Raw genomic sequence first — 20,302 nt, 5'->3', positions numbered from 1 at the left:
GTTGAAAATGCTGTATTCAGGTACATGATAAACCCAGTGGTTCTGATGGATCAGATGAACATCTCAGACTCTTAATGTCTTCTGAACAACCAAACGTAGATAAAATAGTCAAGCAAAGAGTTCAATTTGAGGTAGCATTCAAGCTTTAAATGAAGATGTCATTGCCGGACATGATTCCAGTTTTATGGATTGCAGTTATTTTAAGGCAACCTGCTTGAATACATTGGGACACACAATCAGGACAGGTAAGATTTGAATCTGGACCTTTTGACCCAGACGTAGGGACACTATTTCTGCACCACAATATCCTTCAACCACAGATTGTGATGCCTTTAATTAGCCATACAGATGAACGTGGTCAGACCTTTCGGCGCCAAGGCATGTGGATAGCTGGGAAAAGTAAAATGATAACATTGACAGCTACCCGAAAACACAGGTAACTCCCAAAATTATATTAGAATTGGAAACGCATCTTCAGTTTGTGTATATTTTCTAATTGACTTGTTCAGAGTTGCTATCTTTTGGGCAAAGTGAAATTTATACGTGGATCTGCTGGTTCATAGGTAGAGACACTAACAATGTTAAAAAGCCCCATTCTGCAAGTTGTTTATTTTTAAATATTCTCATCAACATTTGAACATTACAAACCACACTACACAATCAATCATTACAACACAATCAGCACACTATAACTTGAAGGTATTTTCTAATCAACCTGTTCTAGGATATTATGACATCCTGGAAAAGGTGAAATGTGAACCCAGGCCTCTGGCTCCACACTACAACCATACCATGAGCTTTCCCATTCTCCTTTTTTTATTGTTGGAGGGTATTTATTTTGTCTTTAAATATCTTAATGGTCTCCAGCTGTTTTTTAGTAGGAGTGCTTGGCATTTATGTCAGCTTAAAAATTTGGTTGATTAGGCTTCCAGCAACTTAAGGATTTTTTTTTCTCTCATGCTACCATCTCATTTAAGTTTAAAACAGAATGATAGTGATACAGAAATCAGCCCCAGAGTATTTTTATTATATGAACTTACCTTACCTTTTGTTCATGACTCATGATGTTTTACAAAACAGATGCATTGTTTTATAAGAACAGGACCCTGTATCCAGGAGGGAGGGCTCATAATCTCTCTCTTCATGCTCTCCACAGCTTTCAGCTGTGCCTACTGGCTTCTGTGGCTGCCTTCTTCCTCATTCCACGGGATACCTTTATAGCCCACAAAATTACTCCCAGGAATGCTTCCAAGAACTGTTGCAACTCTATCAATCTGTGTCCTTGGTAATTGCAGAATGGAACCATTTTGACCCCTTCCAAGGGTCTCTTTAAATCCTGAGGTCTGAATAGTCATGTGTGAATCAGAATCACACACGTCAACTCCAATTAATCAGGAAGCTCTAAGCAGGATGCCACTTGCCAAAGCTGAGATAAAGAACCACTGCAAAACCCTTGGGAATCAAGGGATTAAAATATTGAACTATTTGAGTAGAATTTTAATACACTGGATGGATAATATTACTAGAATTCTGTATATATTATTATAATTTACATAAATGTTATATTATTAAGCAATAAGCATACAATTAAAATGGAAATAATCTTAATTTATTGTTGATGTTCAGGAGTTTGCTAAATGGACCATTCCTTTGCTTTCCACTTTCCTGTTAAAATGACATAGCACTCTGCATGCAGCTCATGTCTGCTGAAGAGTTCCAGCATTTGGACTGCATCAGCTGAAATAAAAGACTCAAAATGGTCATCAAGTGATGTGACAGCAGCTGATTATTGGTCCCCTGCTAGTTGAAGCTACCAGCATATCATGTGAGAGTCCTTTGAGCATGTTGTTTGAGGAGAGGCAGACTGAACAGCTAGATATACTTCACAGATTGACGACTCATCTATCACTAGAAAACAATATGGGGAATTCATTGTTTTTGTTGGTAAGTCCAGTTTGTCTAACAAAGATACACAATTTCAGTATTTGTGTTTAATAGTGACCTTTTGTCTCCTTGTCATTCAAAAATAAATTGTATTTCCCATGAGATGCGAATTAGAAAGTTCATATTTTCCTCCAAAGAAAATTCAGTTACTAATCTGTTCAAGTTTGAAAGACGCTTTGGGAATTGCAAATTTAAGAGATTAGTTTTTGCATGTGAAATGGACTTGAATGCAACTGGATTACTCAAAACCAGGAAGCAAAGTTTCTTCTATCAATAGTTTTCGTGATGAAGTCAGTAAGCGTAAAACAAAAAGTTATTTCCTTTCTGCTTGCTAACTTTTTTGGAATTAGTAATGAAAACAGTTTTACTTTGTGATTAGATCCCTTATTAATTGTTGATTGTATTTCTTACAGACACTGCAAACCAAAACAGCACATAATATTGTAAAATATCCTTGAAGTCATAGTAAGCTCATGTGTAAACATTTAGAATAACAAATAGAAAAGCAATAATATGCTGTCTATCAGGTAGATGTACTGAATGTCAGGTTTCTAATCTGAGGGCAGTTAGAATATGGGGCCTTTGGATTTTCATAAAACTCTCTCTTTTTAAAAATTTACTTGTCCTCACTCCCTGTAAGCAACAGGGAATCAGAAAACCTGAGACGCAATAACTTGGTGAGCCTTGGTCGGAACTCTTTCAGGAGTAGCGAAGGAGTGTTCCTCCGTTCTGTGTGCAGATAGCTGAAGGACTCATCATGTCCCCATGGAAATCAACCAAAACAGGTTTGAATAAGGCGAATATGTTTTTGAATAAGTATTACATCACTTTCCCCTGCATTATTGTGGTTTGGAGAAGATTTTGTTATTTTACTAATTGAACCAAATGGGTAATAGGCAAATTAGGAGTCATAGGTAGATAGGATAGAGAAGGAGGCGTTATTATGCATTCCTTTATTAGTCAGAGCATTCAGTATAGGAGTTGGGAGGTCATATTGCGGCTGTACAGGACATTGGTTGGGCCACCTTTGGAATATTGCGTGCAATTCTGTTCTTCTTCCTGTCGGAAGGATGCTGTGAAACTTGGAAGGGTTCAGAAAAGATTTACAAAGATGTTGCCAGGGTTGGAGGATTTGAGCTATAGGGAGAAGCTGAATAGGCTGGGGCTGTTTTCCCTGAAGTATTAGAGGCTGAGGGGTGATCTCATAGGGTTTATAAAATCATGAGGGGCATGGGAGGATAAATAGACAAAGTCTTTTCCTTGGGGTGGGGGAGTCCCAAACTAGAGGGCAGAGGTTCAAGGTGAAAGGGGGAAGATCTAAAAGGGACCTAAGGGGCAACCTTTTCATGCAGAGGGTAGTGTGTGTATGGAATGAGCTGCCAGAGGAAGTGGTGGACACTGGTACAATTACAACATTCAAAAGGCATCCGGGTGAGTATACAAAAAGGAAGGATTTGGTGGGATATGGGCCAAGTGCTGTCAATGGGACTAGATTAGATTGGGATATCTGGTCAGCATGGATGAGTTGGACCGAAGGGTCTGTTTCCGTGCTGTACATCTCTATGACTCTATGACTCTTAAGTTGATTTGGTGGACAAACTAGCCTTTGTACATACTATAGTTTATTTTCCTTTACCTTATATTTGAGAAACTAAATTAGGAACTAACTTATTCCAAGTTGAAACAATGAAACTCAAAAAATTGTAGTTCAGATGTGTAAATAAATTTAGGGTTAAATTGAATAGTGGAGAAAATGTTTGCCCCACTTCATTGTACCAACATTGTAGTATTGTGTCAAATTAGAAGTGTGTGTATATCCACATCATCAATGCATATTCTGGTAAATGCTGTGCAGCAGTCATGATTTTTTAAACTCAGTATTGAGTGAGGAAAGGGGTCGGGGTACTCCTGCAACTCGATATTGTGTTAATACTCACTGACAAAACTTACACAGGAATAATAACCAATGACAGTCAATTTTCTCCTTGCCTCTCCTGGTATTGCGACTATGTGACTGCAGTTCCACAGGTGCTAATTCCACTTCAGTATTGCATCTTGGTGACTATTATTCCTGTGTGAGCTTTGTCAGTGAGTATTAACAAACAATCAAGTTGCAGGATGTACCACTGACAGTTCTGTCCTTATTCACTATTGTGGTGAAAAATCACAGTTGCTGCATAGCATTTACCAGAATATGCATTGATGTTGTGGATTCACACACTTCTAAGTTAACACAATTTACTTACGAGATGCATATTGTGCACATGGAGCCTTTCACATTTCTCAGTCTTTTTTTGTGTGCAGCTGAGCATCAATAATATTGCGTGCTATTGGGAGTAACCCAACCTCTTTTTCCAATGGTATGTTTGTGGAATTGCAAGAAGGGCAAGAAGGGATTTCATTGTCTTCAGTATTTCTGCGAGACTACAATCATAAACGTTGGAAATTATTAAAGAAAAAGTCCAAACCATACTTGGTCTTTGAGCTAGAATTAAAATAATACACAGTTTATATAAATGTAAATCAATCCAATTGTCACCTTTCATCAGCTTTACTGCTTCTGTCGTATGAGCTATCTGCGAGCATCTTTCTCTTCTCAATTTTCTCCCTTGTGCTCCTAATAAAATTGTTTCATTTTGTTGGACTGCAGTTCCACAGATGGTAATTCCCCCTCAGTTCACACCTCAGTGGCTATTATTCCTGTGTGAGCTTTGTCAGTGAGTATTAACAAACTATTGAGCTGCAGGATGTACCACTGACAATCCTGTCCTCACTCAATCTTGTGATGTAAAGTCACGATTGCTGGAACACACAAAGAACTATTGGAAATGAGGTGACTTAACTGGTAGGATACCAGAACTCTTTGTTCTCAACAACAAATGGAAGCAAATGTTTACTGTATCGGACTTTTACTCGACTCCATGCTAGTACAGAAAAATAAATCTGCAAATCGGTTCCTTTTAACATGGTACGTTTCAGACCAGGTCATACAAAGAAGTGGCTTATTTAAGTCAATATCATATTTGGGCCAAAATCAAGTTTCAATTTGTTTTTAGAGTATATATCAAGAAGATTAAATATAGCACTTGCCAGTGAGTCAGAAGGTTCCCAGTCCAGGACTTGAGCACAAAAGTCTGACACACCAATGCTGCACAGTTGAAGATGCCATCTTTCAGATGAACCGTTAAACCTTGTCTATCCTGGCAGGTAGATGTGAAAGATCACATTGCACAATTTTGGAGAAAAGTCAAGAATGTTATCCCTCATGCCCTGACCAATAATAAATCTTTAAGCAAATCATCTCAGCACTGTCACATGGCTCTTTGTAGAAGCTTGTTCTATGCAATTTGGCAGCTGTGTCAACGAAATGATAAGAGTATCCACACTTTCATTGGCTTTAAAGCCCTTTGAGATATTCTATAGTCATCACTCTATACTGCCAGGTTTTCCTTTCATTTTACCAAGAAAATGTCATGATCATTCTATGGCAATATCAACAGTAACCATAGATTAGCAGCTGCTTATGGCTGTAGTGCTACTTCTAATACTGCTGTGTCACCAATGTTGATTCTTCAATCTTTTGTTGATATTCTCATGAACTGGCATTTACCAAATGAACAGAAAGTTTTCCATCTATTGTTGCAGTGACTCATCGTTGTTATCATATCATCATTGCTACTATTGCTGTCTATACTACATATGTGTTTTAGAACAGGTTGTGCAGAATGTTTTGCCCCAGATTCTTGTAAGGGTACCAGAAAGCAATTTCACCTTGTATGTGATCAGGTAAAACCAAAAACATTGGCCAACAGATCAGCTGGAAATTAGGATTTAAACTAACTAATTGGAAACATTAGTTTGAAGAAAAGGCATATAGCTGAAATTTGAAGATTCTTTTCTAAGTCATTAGACTTAAACACGATGGCCAAGTTGAAGTTCCTATATTCTGTTGAGCAACTTTGAGATTTTCACTTCTGTCGACTCACAATGGATGCCTTTATCATTGTACATGTAGTTTCCAATGTCACTTGGACATGCCTGGGAAAGAGAAAGCAAGGAATAATATTGATTGATTTTTATTGAGGTAACAATTTATTTGGAGAGCTGCCAAGAATCTTATATCCTGTAGTTCTGAGGCACGGTGGTAATGTCACTACTCATTCATAGATGATTACGCCTGCTGGTAGCATTTGTGTGTCTGTCCCTTGCTTACTACTAGTACATATTCAGGTTAAAATATGCATCACTTGAGAAAATCCAACAACTTCACTGCAGCATTTCAAACTGTTCAAAAACATGACAACCATGTAAATGTTCTTCTTTGGATGATTTCTTTTATCTTTCTTCAAGTACTTTCCCTGCCATGAAAAAAAAGTAACTCATTGTTGGACTAGGGCCCGATGTGGACAGCCCTGATAAGTTGCTCTCGTGGTCATGTGTGAATTTTGAAACTAAGTTAGAGTTGGCTTTTATGAGTCTGGCAGTCATCACGACCAAGTTAATCTTTCTCCCTGTTGTGTCTTGCTATATTGTTTATAACTTTACACTTAAGTCAGAGAGCAAAATACGACTTTAAAAATTCAACAAAGAAGTATATTTCTGGCAGGTGGACCAATCTCCAACTGAAAGCTGAAGAATCAACATATTTATCAAATTTATGACTGATTTGAGTACTGTCCTCTGCAATCCATTCACTAAAAATATGTTCATCCATCTAGGAAATTTGTGTCATCGATCATAGGTACTGTGCGTCCTTGTGTGGCTGGTGAGCCTGATCCTGCATCTCCAAACAAACATTTGGCAGGTGTTTCCAGAAGATTGAAGTGATTTTGAGATTGTTGGCATTCCTTTCCGAGTTCCTTTTCCAAGCTTCATCTTCCTGATAGGCATTCTCTAAGAGTTGTGTCATGGAGGAGTTTCTTCTGAAGTCAGTTTCTTCTGAAGGAGGGTCTCCCATGCAATGACATCCAATTTGCACTTCTTGAGAGAAGTCTTTGAAACACTTCCTTTGTCCTCCACTCATTTAATAACAATCTTTGCCAAACATTAAGTCAATTGCCATGATGCAACAAAAGCATCTTTGTGACTATGTACACTTTTGGGATAGAATTTACTTCAACACTTGTTTTACATCTATGAATATCGTTGACATACATTTTAGTTTGACGTTTTGAAACAGTTGGTTATTTGGAACAACCTCCATCCATGCAATATTTACTCTTGTATCCATTCTTGGTTAAACCAGGCACTTAGTGAATCCCTCAAGTCACATTCAATTGGGAATTATACGCACCCTGTGGTAATTCACTTAAAATATGTCAATGATGAGAAGCCTGATAAAATTTACATAAAAGCTAATATGTTTGAGTGCATTTCCATATAACAGTATTATAAATAAAAGCAACTTTTAGCTGTATTGTGTCTGAGCAAGGCACGACAGACAAGCTAAATCTTGACTAAGAGTCAGTCTGCCTGGGTAGTAACCTGACTGTCATATCCATGTCTTGATTTTTGTGGATTCCCAAAAGCAAGTGATCAGCAATTTTATTTGGCAGGAATAGAGACTGAAAGAGAGAAATGAAGAGTTACATTCTAATGGAAGTATTCTTCGCTTTCGAAAAATATCTCTGGAAAATATAAGACATTACAAAAAGTGAAAGAATAAAATTGACATAAAAGTCTGAGTTGCAATTTTATAGTGCAGTAAGTTAAGCCTTTAGAATGACATAAGAGCAGATGATAGAGATTGTTGGAAAATATAACGCACAAAAATAAAATTGAAATACTCAGGTGAGACAGCAGTTGTCATAGAGTCACAGAGATGTACAGCATGGAAACAGACCCTTCAGTCCAACTCATCCATGCCGATCAGATATCCTAGCTTAATCTAATCCCACTTGCCAGCACTTGACACATATGCCTACTAAACTCTTCCTATTCATAAACCAATCCAGACGCCTTTTAAATGTTGTAATTGTATCAGCCTCCACCACTTCCTCTGGCAGCTCATTTCATACACAACCACCTTCTGCATGAAAACGTTGCCCCTTATGTCTCTTTTACATCTTTCCCCTCTCACATTAAACCTATGCCCTCTAGTTCTGGAATCTCCCACCCCAGGGAAAAGACCTTGTCTATTTATCCCACCAATGCCCCTCATGATTTTATAAACCTGTATAAGGTCACACCTCAGCCTCTGACACTCCAGCAAAAAACAGCCCCAGCCTATTCAGCCTCTCCGTGTAGCTCAAATCATCTAACCCTGGCAGCATCCTTGTAAATCTTTTCTGAACCTTTTCAAGTTTTACAACATTCTTCCAATAGGAAGGAGACCAGAACTGCATGCAATATTCCAAAGTGGCCTAACCAATGTCCTGTACAGCCGCAACATGACCTCCCAACTCCTGTACTCCATGCTCTGACCAATAAAGGAAAGCATACCAAACGCCTTCTTCACTATGCTATCTACCTGTGGCTCTACTTTCAAGGACCTATGAACCTGAACTCCAAGTTCTCTTTGTTCAGCAACACTTCCTAGGACCTTACCATTAAGTGTATAAGTCCTGCTAAGATTTGCTTTCCCAAAATGCAGCACCTCACATTTATCTGAATTAAACTCCATCTGTACCTCCTCCGTCTACTGGTGCATCTATCTGAACAAGATCCCGTTGTAATCTGAGGTAACATTCTTCGCTGTCCACTACACCTCCAATTTTGGTGTAATCTGCAAACTTACTAACTGTACTTCCTATGTTCACATCTAAATCATTTATATAAATGATTAAAAGCAGTGGACCCAGCACTGATCTTTGTGGCACACCGTTACCATTTCAAGTCACATGACCTGGAAAGGTACCTTGTCTACCAGTCAAAAGGAGAAATCAAATACTGAACTGTTCAGAAAAAGTAGTAATATGTACCATACTCTGAGGATATATAAGAAACGAATGGAATAATTTAGAAAATCAAAGCTGACATAGTGGGGATACACATGAAAAGATTTGAATTAAAGAGAAATAGCCATCACATGGCTATTGGAGTTTGCAGAAGGAAGGTGTAATGTCCAGGTTTTGTGGCACCTATGAAAAGTATATCTACGATTGATATCCAAGCTCATACTGCCAGCAAGATCACCGTTTTTTGTTATTTACTCCGAATATGAGGAGGAAAGTCAATATGTATTAAACTTTTACAGGATTTATTAGCATGCTTAAAGGGAAAGCACGGACATAATAATGACTCTACAGATTGTCTTAATTGGACAATGGAATAGCAGAAAGAGTGAGTATAAATTCTTTGAAGAATGCACCACCCTTTCATCAAATGACCCAACATTCTGATTTTGTGTCCTGTTTATGAACAAATTCCGTTTGATTTTGCCTGTCTTCCTTAAGGGAAATACATGATCTCTGCTCAGAATCTTCCAAGGGTGGAGTGTGTAAGGTCAAAAATCCATGGTCCCAATTCTCCCTGAAATCCTGTGCCCTACCACGCCATCATTACTGAGTCTTCAATCACCAACATTAATAAATCCAATATTTTTCAGAGCTGTTCAGTGCACTGGCTAAACGCAGTAAAGAGATTGGACAAGAAAACAAGTGTGGTTTATGGTCAATTAGAAAGTAAACATTACTCACGTTAATAACAAGGAATATGTGCAAAGGTGCTACGTATTTTCTTCTTTTGAAAAACCCCAAAGGTGTAAAATTACATGAATGCTAATGAAGCCTTGTCTCTGATTTCTGAAGTATAACCTACTTGACACAATTGTGTGATATTATGGGTCATATATTAACATAATAATTACCAACTGGGGAGAATCACTGCCATTAGTTTTGACTACTGTTCTGCCAATAAAGCAGATGGATCTGTTAAAAATGTATTTTTATGTTACATATAGCATGGTTAGTGCAATGGTTTCATTTTCTTAATTAGATGTATTTTGAAAGGGCGGGAATCCATAGGTCAATTTTCTTGTGCTACTTGAAGAAAAATTACTGCCCACTTGACTGTTAGGGTCCCATAACGTGGTAAGAAATGCAAAGTGATTTGCAGGATTCATGACCTTAAAGTGAACTCTGCAATAGGGCTATTATTGCAGCATTTGAAGAGGGACAGAAGAGCCTAGAGAATCTAGAAACGTTTAAGCTTTGTCAGCTTTAGCAATGTTAAATATAGCTCCAAGGTAAATAGCTTAGAGAGAAATTGACTCCTATTAAAACCTTTTCATAAACTTGAAGCTCAACATTTCCATAACGTATTGCTACCCTTCGTCAAGGCTTGTAGGGAGAAGGGCAAACAGGAGGAAAGTAACTTGGGTCCCAAATATTTACAATTGATATCAATGATTTAGATGTGATGACTAAATGTGATATTTCCAAATTTACTGATGTCACAAAACTAGGTGGCAATGTGAGAAGTGAGGAGGATGCAAAAAGACTTCAAATGGATTTAAACCGGCTAAATGAATAGACAAGAACACAACAGATCGCGTATCATATGGAAAGAAGTGAAGTGATTTGCTTTGGGAAGCAGATTTTTCCTTCAATTGTAAATATTTGGGAATTATTGATGCCCAAAACGATCTGAGTGTCCTTGTTCATAAAAGTCACTGAAAACTAACTTACAAACGCAGCAAGTGGTATGGCCTTTATTTTTTAGGTATGTGAAAGGGAAAAAAATGGTTTAAGACTAAAATTGGGCCCTTGAATACAGAAACAGGGGACTATATTATGGGGAACAAAGAAATTGCAGAAGAATTGAATTGATACTTCAGATCTGTGTTCACTGGGGAAGACACAAGCAATCACCCAGAGGTAACAGTGGCTGAAGGACCTGAACTGAAGGGAATTTATATTTGCCAGGAATTGGTGTTGGAGAGACTGTTAGGTCTGAAGGCTGATAAGTCCCCGGGGCCTGATGGTCTACATCCCAGGGTACTGAAGGAGGTGGCTCCAGAAATCGTGGATGCATTGGTGATTATTTTCCAGAGTTCAACAAATTCAGGATCAGTTCCTGCGGATTGGAGGGTGGCTAATGTTGTACCACCTTTTAAGAAAGGAGTGAGAGAGAAAGCAGGAAATTATAGACCAGTTAGTCTGACCTCATTGGTGGGAAAGAATGGCGGGACTATCTTATGCTGAAAGATTGGAGCGACTGGGCTTATATACCCTTGTGTTTAGAAGACTGAGAGGGGATCTGATTGAGACAAATAAGATTATTAAAGGATTGGACACTCTGGAGGCAGGAAACATGTTTCCACTGATGGGTGAGTCCCGAACCAGAGGACAGAGCTTAAAAATAAGGGGTACGCCATTTAGGACAGAGATGAGGAGAAACTTCTTCACCCAGAGAGTGGTGGGTGTGTGGAATGCTCTGCCCCAGAAGGCAGTGGAGGCCCAGTCTCTGGATTTGTTTTAGAAAGAGTTGGATAGAGCTCTCAAGGATAGTGGAATCAAGGGTTATGGAGATAAGGCAGGAACATGATACTGATTGAGGATGATCAGCCATGATCATAATGAATGGTGGTGCAGGCTCGAAGGGCAGAATGGCCTACTCCTGCACCTATTGTCTATTGTCTATTGTCTATTTTGCAAAAGTATTTGAGTAGAGGAGTTAAATAAATCTTTGTACTTAAAATAAGTAATTGTACAGAATTTTTTTGTGAGACTGCGCCGAGAGTCTCACTCTGTACTGCGTATAGTCTTGGTCTGCTTGCTTAAGAAAGAATATAGATATTATAGAGGGAGTGTAAGAAAGGTTCACCACTCTGATCATTGGGATGGTAGAATCCTCCTATGAAGAGACCTTGAGTCATTATTCCTGAAAGTTCAGAAAAATGAGAGGTGACGACTTGGAAGTATAAAAAAAATTCTTCGAGCTTTTGCAGCATAGACATAGACTTTGTGCGTGGGAAATCATATCTCACAAACTTGATTAAGTTTTTTTGAAGAAGTAACAAAGAGGATTGGTGAGGGCAGAGTGATAGATGTGATCTATATGGACTTCAGTAAGGTATTCAACAAGGCTCCCCATGGGTGATTGCTTAGCAAGGTTAGATCTCATGGAATACAGGGAGAACTAGCCACTTGGATACAGAACTGGCTCAAATGTAGAAGACAGAGGGTGATGGTGAAGGGTTGTTTTTCAGACTGGAGGCCTGTGACCAGTGGAGTGCTACAAGGATTGGTGCTGGGTCCACCACTTTTCATCATTTATATAAAAGATTTGGATGTAAGCATAAGAGGAATATTTAGTAAATTTGCAGATGACACCAAAATTGGAGGTGTAGTGGACAGCAAAGAAGTTACCTCAGATTACAACGGGATCTTGATTAGATGGGCCAATAGGCTGAGAAGCGGCAGATGGAGTTTAATTCAGATAAATGTGTTGTGCTGCATTTTGGGAAAGCAAATCTTAGCAGGACTTATGTACTTAATGGTCAGGTGCTGGGGAGTGTTGCTTAGTGTAGGTTCATTGCTCCTTAAAAATATGCAGGTAGATAGGATAGTGAAGAAGGCGTTTGGTATGCTTTCCTTTATTGGTCAGAGTATTGAGTACAGGAGTTGGGAGGTCATGTTGCGGCTGTACAGGACATTGATTAGGCCACTGTTGGAATATTGCATGCAATTCTGGTCTCCTTCTTAGCAGAAAGATGTTGTGAAATTTGAAAGGGTTGAGAAAAGATTTACAAGGATGTTGCCAGGGTTGGAGGATTTGAGCTGTAGGGAGAGGCTGAACAGGCTGGGGTGGTTTTTCCTGGAGTGTCGGAGGCCGAGAGGTTTATAAAATCATGAGGAGCATGGATATGATAAATAGACAAAATCTTTTCCCTGGAGTGGGGGAGTCCAGAACTAGAGGGCATAGGTTTAGGGTGAGAGAGAAAAGATATAAGGGGCAACTTTTTCATGCAGAGGATGGTACATTATGGAATGAACTGCCAAAGGAAGTGGTGGAGGCTGATACAATTGCAACATTTAAAAGGTATCTGGATTGGTATAATTTAAATGCTAGTGAATCTTTAGAATTGTGTATCGTCTTGCAGCTGCATTATAGTAAAGATGTGGAAGCGTTGGAAAGGGTGCAGAGGAGATTTACCAGGATGTTGCCTGGTATAGAGGGAAGGTCTTCCAAGGAGAGGCTGAAGGATGTGAAGCTGTTTTATTCAAGAGAAGAAGATTAGGAGGTGACCTAACAGAGGCATACAAGATGACCAGAGGATTAAGTAGGGTGGACAGTGAGAACCTTTCTCCTCGGATGGTGATGGCTAGCACGACGGGACATTGCTTTAAGTTGAGGGGTGATAGATACAGGACACATGTCAGAGGTAAGGGTATGGAATGCCCTGCCTGCAACCGTAGTAGACTCACTAAGTTTAAGGGTATTTAAATGGTCATTGGATTAACATATTGGAACAGTGTAGGTTAGATGGACTTCAGATTGGTTTCACAGGTCAGCACAACATCAAGGTAGAAGGGCCTGCACTATGCTGTAATGTTTTATGATCTATGCTCTAGAATTCTCCACACCAGAGAGCTGTGCAGGTTCATGTCCTCAAATATATTCAAGTGAGAGTTGGATGAATTTCTAAATAGCAAAGATTCCAATGGATATGGAGATAATGTGGGGAAAATGGCATTGAGGCATCATCTCGTTCTGCTCACCATAGGTTTCTTGGAAGTGTGCTCTCCACTACTTGACAAATGGTTCCCAACTTTGTGGAAGTTTGGTGTTTTCATTCTTTTATGGGATGTGATTGTCACTGGCAATTTGTCATCTCTCTCTAATTGCCTTTAAAAGGTGCTGGCCGCCTTGAATCGTTGTGGTCGATCTCATATAACTATGTGCCAAGTGCTGTTAAGTGCTGAGTTCCAATATTTGGAACTGCATTAGAACTCTCAGGTATGTTTGAAAAGGAACTTACAGACATACTGGAATATTGCCCTGTCTCAGGTTTAGAAGGTGCTCTCAAGGGATACCTTTTTATGAGTTGTTCAATGCATCTCCTCAACAGAATACTGCTGCCACCATGCATCACTAGTGAAAGGAGTGAGTATCGAAGGTGGTGTTTGGGTGCTGTTTAAGCATGCTGTTTCCTCCTGAATGGTGGAAAGACTTTTGTGCTATTGGCACTGCACTCATCCAGGCAAGTAGAGAGAATTCCAACATTGTGAGTGTGAGCCAGCAGCAGCAGACTCTTCAAGTTGGCAGCACCAGCAAGGTGACATCTGCAGATGAAGAAGGACTCTTGGCATGACGGCGGTATGGCCTGGCAGCAGAGACTGGACTGCTGGTGGCAATTGGTGCAGAGGATGGACTCCTGATCTGGCAGCGGAGACGGGGACTGCTGGTAGCAATAGACGCAGAGCAGGGACTCTTGTCCTGGCAGCATAACCAGGGACTCGTGGTTGTGGTAGGCCCAGAGCAGGGACTTCTGGTTATTAGTGAGGCAGCAGCAAAGCTGGGGACTACTGGATACGGGGCAAGTGTGGGTTCAGCGGCATTGGTGAGGTGGTCCCAGTGGCAAAGAGATGGTGCCTTGAGTGTTGCGACTGCTTTGGTGAGTCCAGCACAGGTGGAGGTGAGGCAGTGGAGGTCTCTCTTTCAGTTATTGGAGGCTAGGTGTCAGTGGGACTGGGTTGGAAAGACTGTTATTCCGGACGTTTTATTTCTTTACTTTTCTAATTTGTTTTTCTGAAGAATTTATTCATAAGAATCTGTGTCTAAGATAGGGCTGTAATGTGGCAACTTGTAAACTTTTCACTGAACTCTTTTTTGAATTGAGTGCAAATGACAATAAAGCTAATCCAATGTCCAATCCTCACTTCTGATGTTATGGAGTTTTAGTCTCCAAACTTGATAAATAGTCAGAAGAAATGACAACAGCAAAGTCAAACACACAAAATCTTGAGATTACACAATCTTTGTAGGCCTATCTGTTCACATATGACATATTTTCCAGATCACACTTTTCATTTAGCAGCCATCTTCAATGCCATTGAATCAGAGTGGAAGCAAATCCTCCTTGTGGTAAGGAACAGCCTAAGATGGAACAGAAACAATAAGCAATTTGTTCTTGTGAGTCAGGAAGTGACTCTCAGCTATGATTACTGTATCGTCTTTGATCCCATTTGCCCCACAGAACTACTTTTGCATTTTTGAAAATAGAGTTAAAAAAACAGAGACAAACATTAAGGAAAGATCATGATTGTAACACCAGCTAAATTCTTTCCTAGTAGTGCAGAGGTACTCTAATGCTGACAAAATCTGTAATAATTTTATTGTGTTGCCATTCTAAACAGGAAAATGTATCTGGCTAAAGATTGCAAATTTTATAAATTGTGTGGAGGATGAAAACTCTCCACTTGGCAGAAGGGTGTAACTAAGGTAGAAAATCTAACTAATTCACTCTTTAAAAATTGACTAATTACAAATGGAGTTTAATCTGGACAAGTGTCAGGTGGGAGGTCAAATGCAAGAGAAAAGTATTGATCGTCATTATGGCAGATAAGAAAAAAACACAGCAAACCCCCAAGAAGGGACCGAAGAAAATCATCAGTGAAGAGCAGCAAAAAGAGAACATTCCAGACCAGAAAGTTACGACATCTATGAAGTGTTGAAGCAGGTTCACCCTAACACCAGCATCCTCTCCAAAGCCATGAACATCATGAATTCATTAGTCAACAAACGTTTGGAGTGCATCATGGGGAAGGCTTCCTGCTTGGTCCCTTATAACAAGCTCAGCACCATCAATTCCCAGGAGATTCAGCCTGCCATGTACCTGCTGCTGCCCGGTGAGCTGGCCAAGCATGTCCCTGTCACAGGGCATGAAGGCATTGACCAAATACTCCAGCTCCAAGTAAATCATTTGGAAATACAGTAAATTGCAGGACTGTTCAGACCATTGATATAGAGAGACTTTGGGGTGAAAATCCATAGTTCCTTGAAAGTGGCAACTCAAGTAGCTGAGTAAACCAGGTGTATGGTATTCTTGTCTTCATCAGGCAGGATATGGAGGTGCTGATGTTGGACTAGGGTGGACAAAGTTAAAAATTACACAACACCAGGTTATAGTCCAACAGGGTTATTTGGAAGTACTAGCTTTCAGAGCACCACACCTTCATAACTGTGGGACAGGAGCAGCAGCTGATAGTCAAGTTCAGAACGCTGAGAATGGCCTCAACTGAGACCTTGGGTTCACGTCACAATACAGGTGACCCCACTACACTCACACACACAAGAACACATGCACACACAGCCACTTGCATACTTACACACTCACGCAGACCCTCTCTCAATCACGTGCTCTTTCTCAGACGCACACACCCCCATATTCACACCCATGCACACACCCTCTCACAGGCTTATACTCCATCACACTCACGTACATGCTCTAACAAGCACACAGACATGCAAACACACTCTCTCACATGCACTCACATGCACACATTCGTGTACACACACTCGCATGCATACACTCCTAGTCTCTCCCACACACACACAAACACACATGTGTATGCTGTCTCCCTCACATGCACGCACGCACGCACACACAAGGCTAAGTCTATGGGGTGAATTTGCGTTTGCAGAATTGTTATTGTAGATACATTCTATTTTGTTCAAAAAGCACACACTCTGCAGGCAGTCAATGAAAGCAGTCAATCCATGTAACATTTTATAAATTCCTACTTTGGAAATAGACCAGTCTGGCTCAAGATTGGAATACTGACAGACTCCAACCTCACACCTTTAATGCATTGTCTGAGCTGAGATGTCAACTTTTTTTTATAAAACCTTAAGTTATCTCGGGATGTGACTGGAAAGAAGTTCCGGGATTTACATACTAATGAACCAAAACCTGCAACCCATTCTAAAGATGAAAGACTTAACAGTAATCTAGGTTTGTTCAGTATATTGTTTCATTTGCATGACACTGAGATCTTTTGCTATAAATTCTGTGTCTTGTGATCTTGCTCCATAGCTACCTGATGAAGGAGCAGTACTCCGAAAGCTAATACTTCCAAATAAACCTGTTGGACTATACCCTGGTGTTGTGTGATTTTTAACTTCATTAGTCAAGGTATTGAATATAAAAGTTGACAAATAATGTTGCAGCTGTATAAAACTTTAATTCAGCCATATTTGGATAATTGTGTGCAGTTCTAGTCATCACACTGCAGAAAGGATGTGAAGGTTTTGGAGAAGGTGTAAAAGAAGTTTACTAGTGTGTTAGCTATGTGGAGACATTGAATAAACTTGGATTGTTTTTGCTAGAGTGGTGGAGGCTGAGGAATGATCTGATAGATAAATATGAAAATTATGAGAGACATGGATAGGGTGGAAAGTCAGAGTCTTTTTCCCAGAGTAAAAATGACAAATGCCAGAGGGCATAGGTTAAAGTGAGAGGGGGAACGTAAAAGGAGATGTGTGAGGCATGTTTTGTACACAGAGGGTGGTAGGTAGCCGAAACACATCACCAGAAAAGGTTGCCAAAACAGATCTGATAGCAACATTTATGAGGCATTTAAACAGAGGATACAGGAAATGGACCGAGTGTGGCAGATGGAGTGAGTTTAGAATGGCATCATGGTTGGCACAGATATGATGGGCCGAAGGGTCTGTTCCTGTATTGTACTATTCTATGTTCTAGGTCCTGTGACCAAAAATGATTAACTTGACATAGAATCTCAGAATTATTATGATGCAGAAGTAGGCCATTCAGCCCATTGTGTCTGTACTGGCTCTGAGCATTTTGACTTGGTGCTTAATCTGCCTTTTCCCCATAGTCCTGCACATCTTTTTCTATTTAAATAATCATCCAGTGCACTCTTGAATATCTGAATGGAACCTGCCTCCATCACACTCCCAAACCAGACCATTCATTTGTGCAAAAAATATTTTTTCTAGCGTTGCATTAGCGTTTTTTGCAAAACACTTCCAGACTGACCCCTCTTTTACAAGTGGGAACAAATTCTCCTGATCTACTCTGTGCAGACCCCTCAAGGCTTTAAAAACTTCATCAATGTTCCCTTCATCCTTTCCTCTCCAAGAAAGCAGTTTCAACTTCTCCAATTATCCTCATTTAACTGAAATTAGTCACCCTAGGAACCATGCTTGTAAGCTTCTTCTGCACTCTCTCCAAAGCATTCATATCCTTACAGAGATGTGGCACCTAGAACTGCTCCCGCACTCTTGTGGTATGGTACTTTTTATTTTCTGTTGTCTCTCCACTTTCTTTGTACCAAAGTGTATCTCTTCACACTTCTCCAAATTGAACTTCATCTGCCACATATTTGTCCACTCCACTAAGTTCTGAATGTATTTTTGAAATTCTGAACTACCCTCTCTCAGCCTAAAGTTCTTCCAAGTTTGTTTTTCATTTGCATACATTGAAATTGTTCCCTGAATGCCAAGATCTAATTCAAATATCTCTCTCTATTGTCTATCTGGAGCCTTACTGCAGTATATAACATCTAGTGGTGAATTTTGTGTGCATTTCAAATTAATTCCTTATGTTTCAAAGTACCTTTTAGATGGTATTAAAAGCTGTGGTCAAAGCATTATAGGGAATACAGTACACAATAGGGCCGCTTTGCAAATGATAAGGTGTTGCATAAAATTGTTTTGTTCAGCTGAACAGACAGTTCTTCCTCACCCAGTTGGATTCAGTTTGGATGCTTGTTCTCAATCTGAGATTTCTTCCCAAAGCCCGACAAGCAGCATTAATATTAAGAAAGTTTACCTGTGATTGCTGACTCTACTTTGGGTCAAGCTATGTCTTAAACAATGTCTTCATTTTAAAATTCACATCCTTGCCTTCAAGTCTGTCTTTGGCTTTGTCCCTCCCTGTCTCTGTAAACTCCACAGCCCTGCTAAAGTATCTGTGCTATTCTAGATCTGGCATCCATGAATCCCTGATTGGAAATATAAGTTTTGAATATAAAAGTTCTTGGAATTTCCATAGAAAAATCACACAACTCTTTGCATTAGTTATTTGCCTCCACCATGTTGTTTAAAAAATAATTGTTAGGCTAATTCGTAGAGTAAAAGTAGAAATTCTGGAAATACACAACTGGTCAGGCAGCATCTGTGGATGGACAGAGAACTAGGGTAAACATATTAGGTTAACCCTTCCTCTGAACCGAGGAAAGAGAGAAATTTAGTATTTATTGAACAAACGATAGAGGACAAGTGGGAGCAAGAATAAAAGGGAATTTCTGTGATGGTGTGGAGGCCTGGAGAGATTAAATGATAAAAAGTTTCACGATCGGCAAAGTAATGATATAAATTATGTACACAAATGAGGCTGAACAGCAGCTTTCTGAAGGCAGAGCGTAGGCCTGACAAAAATTTGGAAAGACTAAAGCAGTTTCTTTCTCCACCTTGTTTCTTTATTTGTATTGTTAGTTCACTTTTGACCAATTTTTCACTTGTTCAGTAACGTATTACATTTCTTTCTTTTCCCAACTTAGCCTGAAATGTTGATTCTGCTTTTCTCCAAAGATGCTGCTTGACCTGCTGAGTATTTCCAGCATTGTCTGCCCTCCTTTTTCACATTGCCATTCTCTGCAATACATTGCTTTTGCACTAAAAGCTAATATGCCCATTTATTTAATGGATATTTGGTAAAAATGAAATTGAGTAAAAAGAATTTTCTTTTTAAAAGACGTCTGATTTAATGTTGGAGCAGCTGCTGAAAAAGCTTTCTCATCAGCAGTTGCTGGTATTACTGTTTAATTAGTGAGACCAAATTGTAGAGAGTAAGGGGTCACACCAGTCTGGAAGATGGATTCATCAAAGAAATGGGCTAAAAAGCTTCACCTAGGTAACGAAGAGGAAGCTGCTCATGATAAGTGCAATCTGCTAGTGAATGGTTGCACAGTGGAGGAGTATTTCATTTCCCCATCACACTTGACAGATACAATTTTTCTGAAACAAAAACCTACAGGCTTCAGCACGGTGTACACATAGAATGGAACTTCTATTTCGAGGAGAGAGCAGGGTGAGTATGCAACCTAGAGACATAGATTTCCTGGAGGTATAACTGAATTTAATGCCAGGAGTTAATTTAAATTTCTGGGCCATATTCTGAGGATTAAGAGGTTGGCCAGCTGGATGAGAGTTAGAAAGACCTGTGGAATCGAGCTGTATCTGCAAGCACCGAAGTGGAGGAGTTTGAGTCCGAGGGGGCTCAGCTGATCATGGCGGTCCAATCAAGAGAAGCTAATAGATTTGCTAGGTGGTTCAAGAGAGCGTTGTCAAGAGAAAGCAATGACACTTGGGGCCATGTTAAATCCAGACGAAAGACCCTACCTCTAGTGCTGGGAAAGTGAGTGTCTCAACTGGGTTGCAGGTTGGC

At 39.7% G+C, this 20,302-nt stretch overlaps 1 protein-coding gene and 1 pseudogene across 3 annotated transcripts in view; both read left to right on the top strand.

Annotated features, from left to right (window-relative positions):
- Nucleotides 1-20,302, top strand: part of LOC140462943 (disks large-associated protein 4-like) — a 572,009-nt gene that overhangs the window by 144,412 nt on the left and 407,295 nt on the right. The gene's annotated exons all lie outside the window — the stretch shown is intronic.
- Nucleotides 15,444-15,806, top strand: LOC140462771 (histone H2B type 1-O-like; annotated as a pseudogene).

The sequence above is a fragment of the Chiloscyllium punctatum genome, chromosome 37 (genome assembly GCF_047496795.1).
Source record: "Chiloscyllium punctatum isolate Juve2018m chromosome 37, sChiPun1.3, whole genome shotgun sequence".
Lineage (NCBI taxonomy): Eukaryota > Metazoa > Chordata > Chondrichthyes > Orectolobiformes > Hemiscylliidae > Chiloscyllium > Chiloscyllium punctatum.
The sequence above is the reverse complement of the archived record's forward strand: the minus strand, read 5'-3'. Positions and strand labels throughout refer to the sequence as shown.